We start from the raw sequence: 8,332 nt of genomic DNA on the forward strand, positions 1-8,332 counted from the left end.
CGCAGCTGTCAGTGAACGCAAGGCCCAGCTCACACGGTTTCAGAGAACACATTTGGTGTCGGGCACCTCGCAAAAGGCTACTACATCGGCAGATAAAGCTGTACACACGTCTTTATCAGTTGCACTTCTTTACTAGGGAAAAGAGCACAGAAACTGACAAAAGCTGGCTAGAGGCGTGTGGTGTGGCCCTATTCAGATTATGCGAGGCATCGAAGGCAACTGCGGCTCAAAGATGCCCTTAACCTGCAGCGTGTGGAGGTGTAGCTCAGACGGTAGGTGTTTCTATCATGTTCTGTGGGTATTTTTTGTGCCACAACGTGGGCCAGCTCATTCCATTTACCAGGATCTTTACGTCAACGTCTTTCTCTTTCCTCTACGTTCATACTGATGTGGACACTCCAGTTTTCAAAGATGACGACAGATGTGAACATTTTCCATGTCTGACGAACACTCAGGCATCCTGCTGCACCTCGACCGTTTGAATTAGTGGATGAAATGAAGCAGTCAGAATCACTGCAGTTCGGTAGTAGTACATCTGCTACTCATTCCCTTGCCTGTTCCACTCACAAATGAAGTGACGAAAATGTTACTGCCCGTATGTCTTTGTACGATCCTAATGTTCTTAATTTTTGTCGTTACGGCCCCTACGCTACACGAGCGCTGGGGACGGCAGAATTGTTTGGCGGGAAGCTTGTCTTCTCCCGCCAAGGGTCCCCCATCTAAGCTCACGGGCCATTTCCGTAGCACTCTTGTCCTCGTAAAACTGAGCAGTATACGCACGCATACAGGTCAACAAAATTTTCATTTTTCTCGTCTTTCTTCACCGGCTGTGTTACGTACGTAGCAGACACAGGGATAAACAAAAGGCCATTTTGCGTGGTAGTTGCAGTAGCCATTTCCTCCCGCATTTGTGCGTATTTTTTGTGCCCGAGCCTTGAGATACCACGCCCACGACGCAAGGTGAGGGCATTGCGTGCGCGTCAGCTGTTCCGTGGAGCCGCCGTCTTCGGCAGGTGTGGCGATCACTGTCCGGGGAACCGGACGGCGGGGCCGTATGTTAACAGAACGGAATCTTGCGCCCGCCAGGCGGTCGGCCTTTACCCATATACCGGTGCCCCACTAAAAGCAGAATAACAACAGGCACACGCCACCACCAGCACATCAGGTTGGGGGATAAGTTCGTAACGGTTTTCCGTAAGTTCAATAAACACGACAGATGCACGAAATACAGACTTCGGTCGTCAATTAGCCAGTCTCTTTCACTATTTACAACAGTCTGCCAACGCTGGGGCAGTTTTCCATTCCGCGACTGTATAAATCACGTGATTTTCGGGTGAAGAACTCGTTCGGAGGGCACTTTCATCCACAAAGGAAGTTCCATAAAAAGCGGAAAAGGCGAAAATCCGAGGGTGCAAGATCAGGTGCATAACATGGTGCAGAATGACTACCCAACCCCTCTCCTGTGTAGCGTTTTCTTTTGTCTATCTAGCAAAATGCAGACGGGCGTTATCGTGGAACAGCGTCACGTCGCACAGTCTTCTTGGAATGCGTCTGCACGATGTAACAGTTGTTGACAAATCTCAGCAGTGATGGTTACCCCTCGGGGAAGCAATTCATAATACACCAAACCGTCGCTGATCCATGAGATGCATAAAATTATCTTTTGTGGATATGTGCAGATCTCTGTGCGGTGAGCTGCTGCTTTGTTAAGGTTCAGTAATTTCTTTCTTTTCCTTGTTGTTGTTGTTGTTGTTGTTGTGGTCTTCAGTCCTGAGACTGGTTTGATGCAGCTCTCCATGCTACTCTATCCTGTGCAAGCTTCTTCATCTCCCAGTGCCTTTTCCTTATGTTAACATAAAGACGCCATTTCTCATCACCAGTAACTGTACAGGACAGAAATGGTCGGTGTTCTTCACGAGGCAATGGATGACAACCAGGCAGAGATGCACATATGGCCCCTCGCTGATTTTTTAGAGCATGTGCTACCCACACATCCGATTTTTGAACATTCCTCATTGTATGCAAATGTCGCATGATGGTGGAATGATTACAGTTGATCACATTTGCCAGTTCTCGACTGCACTGACGTAGATCGTTGTGGATTAATGCTTTTAAACGATCTTCAACAGAATCCGAACCGCCACGAATTCCCCTCCTGTGCCAACCTCTTCATTTCAGAATAAAACTCGCAACCTTCGTCGTCAATTATTTGTTGGTTGTATTCCAGTCTGTCTTTCTCAACGGTTTTTACCCTCTACAGCTCCCTCTAGTACCATGGAAGTCATTGCCCGATGTCTTAACAGATTTCCTATCATCCTGTCCCTTTTCCTTGTCAGTGTTTTCCATGTGTTCCTTTCCTCTCATATTGTGCGCAGAACCTCTTCATTTCTTACCTTATCAGTCCACGGAATATTCAACATTCTTCTGTAGCATCGCATCTCAAAAGCTTCGATTCTCTTCTGTTCCGGTTTTCCCACAGTCCGTGTTTCACTACCATACAATGCTGTGTTCGAAATGTACATTCTCAGAAATTTCTTCCTCAAATTAAGTCTAATGTTTGATACTACTAGACTTCTGTTGGCTTGAATGCCCTTTTGGCCAAGGATAGTCTGCTTCTGATGCTCTCCTTGCTCCGCCCGTCATTGGTTCTTTTGCTGCCTAGGTAAAACAACTTCACTTCATCTACTTCGTTGCTATCAATACTGACAAGTTTCTCGCTCTTCTCATTTCTGCTACTTCTCCTTACTTTCGTCTTTCTTCGTTTCACTCACAATACATATTCTGTACTGAGACTGTTCATTACTTTCGGCAGATCATCTAACTCTTTTTCACTTTCACTCAGGATAGCAAGTCACAAGCAAATAGTATCATTGATATCCTTTCACCTTTAATTTTAATTCCACTCCTGAAGCTTTCTTTTATTGCCATCACTGCTTCTTCGATGTACAGATTGAATAGTAGTGGCGAAAGACTACATCCCTTTCTTACTCCATTTCTAATCCGATCACTACGTTCTTTGCGTCCACTCTTACTATTCCCACTTGGCTCTTGTACATATTATGTATTACCCGTCTCTCCCTATAGATTACCCCTATTTTTCTCAGAATTTTGAACATCTTGAACCATTTTACGCTGTCGAACGCTTCTTCCAGGTCGACAAAGCCTATGATCGTGTCTTGATTTTTCTTTAGTCTTGCTTCCATTATCAACCGCAACGTCAGAATTGTTTCTCCGGTGCCTTTCCCTTTCCTAAAACCAAACTGATGTAATGTAACACATCCTCAGTTTTCTTTTTCATTGTTCTGTATATTATTCTTGCCAGGAACTTAGATGCATGAGCCGTTAACCTGATTGTGCGATAATTCTCGCACTTTTCTGCTCTTGCAATCTTCGGAATTGTGTCGTTGATATTTTTCCGAAAGTCAGTTGGTACGTCGCCAGACTCATTCATTCTACACACCAACGTGAAAAGTCGGTTTTGTTGCCACTTCCCCAATGATTTTAGAAGTTCTGATGGAATGTTATCTACCCTCCTTAAGACGAGAAAACCAACCATTTTGTCGTTGTGCTCTGTCCAGTGGCATTACTCATACACGGCGCAAATGCTCCTGGCTGCCTCCGCTGCTGTCACCTTTCTATTCATATCGAATAAAGGAATATGTCAGAAACGTTTTGATTTCTCCAAGTGGTACTCAATTTTCTAGCGTCCAAAGCTCCACTCCCTATCTACAAAGGACAGAATGACTATATATAAACTCAAATAACAACTGTGAATTACAAATAAAAAATGACAATCGATAAATAAACCGATAGCAGCCGGAATACCAACATGCAAGGCAAAAACGCTACGAACTTATGCACGAACCTCACAGAAACACCAAGTGTTTGATCTTAATATCTACTTGATAGAAATTATATCCAGCAGAGTTATTCGCATATGCGTAAATATTGCGTGTTGTGGATTACTTAGAGTCCAGATATTGTCATCTACCGAAATTAGGCGAACTGTCAACGTAATGTGGGAGCTGCAACGAGAAAATGACGTGCGTGTTGTTAACTACACTACAATCTGTAGTAGCTCTTACCACGTAATATACGAAGGAAAGAAGGTGAGGGGAAATGTCCCGTCGACGAACAAGTTATTAAAAGGACATTTGCCTTGGGTGACTTAGAGAAAACACATAGAACTTAATTCTGAGTGGACGGACAGGGATGTGAGTCGCCATCCTCCGGAATGAGAGTCCAGTGCCTGGCTGAACCTTGTCTTCCCCACCTTTTTCAATAACGTAAGAAATGAGTGTCCAACATATATTCTCGAATTGATGATACTTTTTTATAATTACAATCCAGAATCGTCGATCGACTGACGTATTAATTTTTCAAATAGATCTGCATTTGAGGCCGTATAAATGAGCAGCTCCCGTAATTTTAAAACAGCGCACGGGGCTGAGGAGCGAGAACCGACTTTTGACTTTAACGGCATGGTTCTCACTGGCTGCGCTCTCTGGGACAAAACCCACTGTCGCACCCTGGATTCTGCCAGTACATCTGTCCTGACTTCGAGAAAGTTCTTTACTTATTCCTTGCACCTGGCCTCGGGTAACCAAGACGCCTGGTAAATACATGCATCTGACTCCACTGCATCTGCCACGACCCATCACACGGAGGAACTTCAAGTGCTAGGGCACACTGTTTCAGGTTCTAGATAACGCTGAAGATATGAAGCGTACCTTGCATATAAATTGTCCAAAGTTCGACGACAGGAAGTGTCCAACGATTGTCGTAATTACTCTTCATCGTTTGAACTTCTTGCATTACAGGGTAACAGACAGATTTACAGTTGTTGACTAATGTGACCTCGTCCTTATCGCTAGATCACAATTACATGTTGTGTAGGAGCCAGCAATATTCGGGTGCTACAAAGATGTTTCCTGTAAGAGTTATGAAAGGGCAGACAAACGGATACCATGACCTACAGCCGGTAAAAGTGATGCGAGTCGTGATAAAGTTGTCCTGTTCTCGTCATCCATTCATCGGCTCAAAAATATCTGAGTATATTGCTAGAATTATGTAGAACAGAGCTTGGATCCCTATTACCCAATGCACATACAACTTTTCCCTCACATTATTCTTTGTTCGAATTGAGGATAAACTCTCTTTGACACTGACGCTGAACAATTTCCTGCCAATAGTTTTTCCAGTGTGCAGATCCTGTCTATCAGTGTTACACACACAGTGTTCGCCACTAACGCTGAGTACAATACACTTGGTGCACTGCCTATCTGCATACTGCTCGAGCATTTTTTTCTAGATTCCTCCGTCGATGGTTCGTTGGTTTGTTTGCTTAAAAGAGGGGGGAAGGGACCAAACTGCTAGGTCATCGATCACTTGTTGCGAACAAAACAATGCGACAAGGGTGAGAATAAAACAAGCAAGACTGACAACAAGAAGCGGAGAGAAAGGAAATACCACAAGAACGACGAAAGGGCAACAAACACTTAAATCGACAAAAGGGGAGAGGAAAACCACAGAAATGCAACAAACAGGTAGAAGAGATGAAAACGACAAAACATTATCATGGCTGGCTGACCATGAGAACAAAAACAAGAAGCCTGCCAGTCTGCAACACATTAAAACACCAACGTAAAAGTCATGGGTTGGAGGACACAGAGGGACAAAGGACATGCGCTAAAACTTAGATCAAATGATAAAAGCCACCCTTATGAATAAAACGCAAAACTAAAGTCAGCCTATGAGGTGTTGTAAGATAAAATTATCGGCTACGAGTACGGTAACCGAAGATTTCATCGCCGGGCAGTCGAAGTGGGACAGTGTGTCAGAACATGGGCCTCTGTCAACCGGGCGCCACACCGACACTGGGGCGGGTCTTCACGACGCAGGAGGCGGCCGCGGGTCGCCCAATGAGGAGCCGGCATGGAGGGCTGCCACACATTCGTAGTCTCCTTAAGGGGCTCCGGAACGCCCTATACTTGCAATGTTAAAATAACGCTTATAAATTACATCTTTCCTCACAAAGTATTTGAGGTAGGAAGTTGAACTTTTTACAGATTATTTATTGGAATACGGGCTACAACTTAACACAAGGATTTTACAAAATTTTAGTTCAGTTATTAAAGATGATTTTTTTCAATTGTAATGAAAATTCCCAACATTTTTTTTGCAATTTTTTATTTATATATTCAAAAACATACTGTTTTTTGGAAAAATGCTGTGTTAAATTATGTAGAAGGTACTGTGTAACATTTACTGAAAGTTTGAAACAAATATGTTTGGAAGATCCTTAGAAAACATGTAATTAGTATGAGAAAATAAAAGTTTTGGGAATCGAGCGACAAAGATTGGATTAACTTTTTAGTGCATTCCAGGTCCATAGGATGGATTATCTTCATCCTCTGCAAACTCCTCCTCCAGCTTCCTCTTGTTCCTCCTCCTGTTTACTCTTGCTTGTATTTCTAGACTCTTTACAGCCCTGTCTGCAGCCCGAAGGCGTTCCTTGTCTGAAGCAAGCATCGCTCGTACCATGTTAGAACCTATCTTCATTCCCATATTTCTAAATACCTTGCATCTTACAATGTTGCCATCATTGAAAGTCGCAACAGCAACTTTACTTTTACTCATTATTATACTTCAACAAAACAGAGACTCAAGAAACAGAATTAATTACGAATATTTTCGAGATAACGACAGAGTAAATAAACATGAAACAATCGACAATCACACCAGCGATATATATTGAACCATCACAGGTTAGCCACAACACATACTTTATCTCACATCACTAAAATGCACCCGATGAACACGGACGTTAATAATAACACCATTTGACAGCAGTTCAACAGCGCCAAAGTGGGTCACACCCATGTAGAATACATTTCAAAAAATATTTAAAAATAGTTGTAGTCTTCGGAATTGAATAAATTATATATCTATTAAAAGGTAATAATCTGCAGATTCAGAAAACGCAAAAAAGTAAAAATTGAACTTTTCATGATTTTGAGCCTTTCCGGAGCCCCTTAATGGCACACAGTTTGTTGTGCGTACTGAAACTATGCCATTCCGTCTCCCAAAGCCGAAAAACCTGGCGGCGTAAAAACGAACGCAGGTCAGTTATTGAAATGCAGAATCTCCATAAGCGGTTACCGTGTAGCCTGTTTGGCCAGCCTGTCAACAAGTTCGTTGCCTGGGATTCCGACGTGTGCTGGGTTCCACACAAACACCGCTGAGCGACTGGATAGTTCCAGGGCATAGATGGACTCCTGGATGGTCGCTACCAGAGGATGACTAGGGTAGCGCTGATCGATAGCTTGTAGGCTGCTCAAGGCGTCAGTACACAGAAGAAACCACTCCCCAGGGCATGAACGGATGTGCTGAAGAACACGAGATACAGCCACCAGCACTACAGTGAAAACACTGCAGCCATCAGGCAAGAAATGCTGTTCAATATGTCCACCATGGAACTACGCGAAGCCGACGTGACCGTCAGCCATCGAACCGCCGGTGTAAACCACTTCATGGTCTCGGTACATGTCAAGATCGAGAGGAAGTGACAGCGGAGAGCAGCGGGGTGAACTGGATCCCTTGGGTCATGTGAAAGGTCCAGGCGAAGCCACGGCCTAGGTGTACACCATGCAGGTGTACGCGAATGAACTTCTAGTACAGTTGGTAAAGGCAAGGACTCCGGTTCAGATAGAAGGGATCGGACGCGAACTGCAATTGTAAACCCAGACCTGGCCGACGATGCGGGAGATGAACCTCCTTGGGTGGGAAAAGGAGACGGTAATTCGGATGCGCAGGAGAACTACGAACGTGTGCGTCGTAACTGGTGCGCAGTTGCGCAGGCCTGACCTGCAACGGAGGGACCCCAGTCTCCGCCAGGACGCTGGTCACCGGACTCGTTCTAAAAGCTCCCGTCGCAAGTCGAACGCCACAGTGGTGCACTGGGTCGAGAAAATGCAACGCTTAGGGCGCCGCCGAACCATAAAGCAGACTGCCATAGGCAACGCGGGATTGAACAAGGGCTCTGTAGAGCTGCAGCAGCGTAGAACGATCTGCACCTCAGTTAGTGTTGCTCAGGCAGCGGAGGGCATTCAGGAGCTGCCAGCACTTCCGCTTAAGCTGACGAAGGTGAGGAAGCCAGTCCATCAGGCATCGGAAACCAGTCCTAAAAATCGATATGTCTCCACTACAATAAGGGGATCGTCGTAAGGTAAAGTTCTGGTTCCGGATGAACGGTACGACGCCGGCAGAAGTGCATAACACACGACTTTGCGGCCGAAAACTGGAAGCCGTGGGCTGGAGCCATTACTAAACA

This window comes from Schistocerca cancellata, chromosome 9 (genome assembly GCF_023864275.1).
Source record: "Schistocerca cancellata isolate TAMUIC-IGC-003103 chromosome 9, iqSchCanc2.1, whole genome shotgun sequence".
In the NCBI taxonomy this organism is placed as follows: domain Eukaryota; kingdom Metazoa; phylum Arthropoda; class Insecta; order Orthoptera; family Acrididae; genus Schistocerca; species Schistocerca cancellata.